This window comes from Schistocerca piceifrons, unplaced genomic scaffold (assembly GCF_021461385.2).
Source record: "Schistocerca piceifrons isolate TAMUIC-IGC-003096 unplaced genomic scaffold, iqSchPice1.1 HiC_scaffold_1293, whole genome shotgun sequence".
Lineage (NCBI taxonomy): Eukaryota > Metazoa > Arthropoda > Insecta > Orthoptera > Acrididae > Schistocerca > Schistocerca piceifrons.
The window spans coordinates 27,501-32,500 of record NW_025727117.1 but is presented as its reverse complement, the minus strand read 5'-3'; the positions used below and the strand labels follow the sequence as shown (position 1 = coordinate 32,500).

The 5,000-nt window shown below is 52.7% G+C and overlaps 1 non-coding gene across 1 annotated transcript in view; it reads left to right on the top strand.

Annotated features, from left to right (window-relative positions):
- The first annotated feature begins 3,901 nt into the window (after positions 1-3,901).
- LOC124731543 overlaps positions 3,902-5,000 on the top strand; it is a 1,909-nt gene continuing 810 nt past the window's right edge. The window contains exon 1 of the ribosomal RNA XR_007008329.1: positions 3,902-5,000. This exon is cut by the window's right edge and continues 810 nt beyond it. This is a non-coding gene — a ribosomal RNA (small subunit ribosomal RNA).

Sequence of the window (5,000 nt, the reverse complement as noted above, 5' to 3'; positions counted from 1 at the left end):
ATATGCGACATTCCCGCTGTCCCTATACATGAGCCGCGACCTGTACCACTTACGAGCGAGAGACGCGATCGCGTTGCTCACTGTACGGCGTCCGATACCGAGCCATCAGCATGTCGGTCCCCATGCGCGTTGCACTCGCACTCGCAGTCGCAAAACGTGGGGCAAATATATTACGCGGAAGAGCTATAACAGACCGAGCCCCACTGCATGGGGGGAGTCTTTGTCACTAATGTACACAGATGGAACATTTTGGACTGGAACCAGATTACCCGTACACACGGCGCTGATTAGTAATCAATGCAGAGCCATCAAACTACAGCAAATATACACAACTGTCCGTATACATGCTGAAAGAGTCTGCCCACAATGGGAACCACACGTCAGCCAGACACTCTGATCACGCACCACTCTCTGCTTCTAACAGGCGCACATACAATATGTAAGCACCAGCATGGAACAACATCCAGTGCATCTTCTCCGCCACATTACACAATCCACACTATCACAACCAGACCAGGAGGTCCATGCGGAAAATACAATATCCCAGCCTTTCGACATCCACCATTGCGCAGACCAGGCACCAACACCCACACATGTCCTATACAACGGTGCACCCAACATCACAATAGTACCTCCTGTCACAGCGCACAAACAATGACATGAGTCAAAGACACAGGTCTCACACAAGCATAGAATTGGAGCGCCGCCTCTAATAAGCCAAAGGTGCATCCTGACGTGACAAATCTGATCATGTCACAAGCATTCACTTACTATAATCACTATCAACGAACCTGCCGCCCCCCGCCCCCCCCCCCCCTACACCTTTCCTTACAACAACGTGTAACCTAACCTAACCTAACCTAACCTATGTTGTACCTTAACCTAACCTATGTTGTACCTTAACCTAACCTATGTTGTACCTTAACCTAACCTATGTTGTACCTTAACCTAACCTATGTTGTACCTTAACCTAACCTATGTTGTACCTTAACCTAACCTATGTTGTACCTTAACCTAACCTATGTTGTACCTTAACCTAACCTATGTTGTACCTTAACCTAACCTATGTTGTACCTTAACCTAACCTATGTTGTACCTTAACCTAACCTATGTTGTACCTTAACCTAACCCATGTTGTACCTTAACCTAACCCATGTTGTACCTTAACCTAACCCATGTTGTACCTTAACCTAACCCATGTTGTACCTTAACCTAACCCATGTTGTACCTTAACCTAACCCATGTTGTACCTTAACCTAACCCATGTTGTACCTTAACCTAACCCATGTTGTACCTTAACCTAACCCATGTTGTACCTTAACCTAACCCATGTTGTACCTTAACCTAACCCATGTTGTGCCTTAACCTAACCCATGTTGTGCCTTAACCTAACCCATGTTGTGCCTTAACCTAACCCATGTTGTGCCTTAACCTAACCCATGTTGTGCCTTAACCTAACCCATGTTGTGCCTTAACCTAACCCATGTTGTGCCTTAACCTAACCCATGTTGTGCCTTAACCTAACCCATGTTGTGCCTTAACCTAACCCACGTTGTGCCTTAACCTAACCCACGTTGTGCCTTAACCTAACCCATGTTGTGCCTTAACCTAACCCATGTTGTGCCTTAACCTAACCCATGTTGTGCCTTAACCTAACCCATGTTGTGCCTTAACCTAACCCATGTTGTGCCTTAACCTAACCCATGTTGTGCCTTAACCTAACCCATGTTGTGCCTTAACCTAACCCACGTTGTGCCTTAACCTAACCCACGTTGTGCCTTAACCTAACCCACGTTGTGCCTTAACCTAACCCACGTTGTGCCTTAACCTAACCCATGTTGTGCCTTAACCTAACCCATGTTGTGCCTTAACCTAACCCACGTTGTGCCTTAACCTAACCCACGTTGTGCCTTAACCTAACCCACGTTGTGCCTTAACCTAACCCACGTTGTGCCTTAACCTAACCCACGTTGTGCCTTAACCTAACCCACGTTGTGCCTTAACCTAACCCACGTTGTGCCTTAACCTAACCCACGTTGTCCCCTAAAGTAACCCACGTTGTCCCCTAACGTAACCCACGTTGTCCCCTAACGTAACCCATGTTGTCGCCTAAACCTGCTCTGTAATTGTTATACGACTCGTTCAATTAGTGTAGTGTTGCCCACCCGCAACCCTCGCAATATAGTTCGCTACTCGCACTGCCCGCTCCCCTGTGTATCGCTTCATGTTAAACACCTTGCAAGTCTTGCTGACTTTCCACATGCTCCTGCTGTACACTGTAATGTGGATGGCAGCAGGACGTACATGCCGCCCCTCCCCACGTCCCCACCTTGCCCCCCTGCCTTCGCAAGCTGGTTGGTGAGAAGTTTGCATGTTCAATGCCCTTCGCATGCGACGTACTCAGGCTACGTTGTGGTGCGGCCTGTGTCAACCGTCCGCTAATGTCGTACGCGTAAACCACAATCTGTACTGCACATTCGTCCTTATGTACCGAATGATACATCGTGGCACATGTGTGACCGTACAACGACTGCGCCCAAAAACGGCGGACCATACAGTGCAAATATTGTGCACGCAGCTACGTGTCGTCTCCCTATGAGAGCTGGATTGCAGTGTGGTACGCCATAGAGACGTGTGGGAGGAACGGACGCCGTGGATGGCGATCAGCATGAGCTGTCTGTTGATGTATTCGGACCTAGTCGTCTCTCCTCACACACCGTGATGGCATGGTGCACCGCGTTCCATATCTGCGACATGCTACAGAGGCCGGTTGACAGTCGTTCGAGCAATGGACATCGCATACGTACGGGGGCCACCTTCCACGTATTGTCTAGGCGTGCACATTTTGTTGCGTGTATGTGGGCAGACGTAGTGTGGCGTGACACCTGACACAGGCATGCAATAATCGTTGAAGTTGCAAATGGCGATGGACGCCTGCGTTTTCTGGTGAAGTTACGCAAATGAACAAATGGTAACCTGTTGTGGTGCGGTTGTTCTCGCTAGGGGTGAATCGGTGATGGCGACGATAGGTTGAGGTACGAACCGGTTGTTCCAGCGATACCCACCATGCCGACGAAACTGAACGGCATCTGGGTGTGAAGCGATACGCGGCGGTGGCTGGGTGGGACCGTCCCCGGCCGGTGAGGGGGCGCCTCCCGGCGTGCTGGCCGCGCGGTGCGTGGGCGCACGCGCTACAGCCGGCTGGTGGGGGCGGCCAGTGGCAGGCGCGCCGGCCGACGGACGCGGCAGGCGTCGCAGCTGCGCGCCGGCGCACCCTGCGCGCGGCGCCGTGCGGCCAAAGTAGGTCCTCGCGGGCCCGGTGCGAAGCGCGGTGGACATCTTCAGTGTGCTGGTCCGATTGAGGACTGTGTGCGTTGAGGATGCGCCGCCGCCCGGCGCTCGGCGCCGCGACGCCGTCTGCTGCTCGGTCGCCCCAGCGGTTCTCGCTGGTGGTTTGTATCGCAGCTGTGCGGATGTGTTGGCGCGTGCGCTGTGCTGGGAGAGTTCGCTTCGGCACCCAAGTGGGGCTTTTGTCCTTCTGTGGCGCTGGCGTTGGAGCTGCCGGTCACCGTAGGTGGCGCGTGTTGTCTCCCGCCGGCAATGCCACGACAGCACGCTCCCGGGCCTCTGTCGGCAGCGGCAAGCTCAGTTGGGAGCACGGGTGGTCGCACCGAAAGCGTCTACTCGCCTAACTCCGGGCGATTGCGCCTCTCTCGAACCCGACCAAGTACTTGGGACGGCGCTGCGCGCCGCCGGGACCTGAGAGGGTTTCGAGGTGTATTGTGCAGGGGAGCTCAGCCTCCTCCTGTTTGCAGAATGATTGAGCGGACGCTTGCGTGTTCGCGCGGGCCCCCGGGACACACTCCCGGGCGGCCGGCTGCTCAGCTCTAGTTGACGCAGCTCCCTGGTTGATCCTGCCAGTAGTCATATGCTTGTCTCAAAGATTAAGCCATGCATGTCTCAGTACAAGCCGCATTAAGGTGAAACCGCGAATGGCTCATTAAATCAGTTATGGTTCCTTAGATCGTACCCACGTTACTTGGATAACTGTGGTAATTCTAGAGCTAATACATGCAAACAGAGTCCCGACCAGAGATGGAAGGGACGCTTTTATTAGATCAAAACCAATCGGTCGGCTCGTCCGGTCCGTTTGCCTTGGTGACTCTGAATAACTTTGGGCTGATCGCACGGTCCTCGTACCGGCGACGCATCTTTCAAATGTCTGCCTTATCAACTGTCGATGGTAGGTTCTGCGCCTACCATGGTTGTAACGGGTAACGGGGAATCAGGGTTCGATTCCGGAGAGGGAGCCTGAGAAACGGCTACCACATCCAAGGAAGGCAGCAGGCGCGCAAATTACCCACTCCCGGCACGGGGAGGTAGTGACGAAAAATAACGATACGGGACTCATCCGAGGCCCCGTAATCGGAATGAGTACACTTTAAATCCTTTAACGAGTATCTATTGGAGGGCAAGTCTGGTGCCAGCAGCCGCGGTAATTCCAGCTCCAATAGCGTATATTAAAGTTGTTGCGGTTAAAAAGCTCGTAGTTGGATTTGTGTCCCACGCTGTTGGTTCACCGCCCGTCGGTGTTTAACTGGCATGTATCGTGGGACGTCCTGCCGGTGGGGCGAGCCGAAGGCGTGCGACCGCCTCGTGCGTGCTCGTGCGTCCCGAGGCGGACCCCGTTGAAATCCTACCAGGGTGCTCTTTATTGAGTGTCTCGGTGGGCCGGCACGTTTACTTTGAACAAATTAGAGTGCTTAAAGCAGGCAAGCCCGCCTGAATACTGTGTGCATGGAATAATGGAATAGGACCTCGGTTCTATTTTGTTGGTTTTCGGAACCCGAGGTAATGATTAATAGGGACAGGCGGGGGCATTCGTATTGCGACGTTAGAGGTGAAATTCTTGGATCGTCGCAAGACGAACAGAAGCGAAAGCATTTGCCAAGTATGTTTTCATTAATCAAGAACGAAAGTTAGAGGTTCGAAGGCGATCA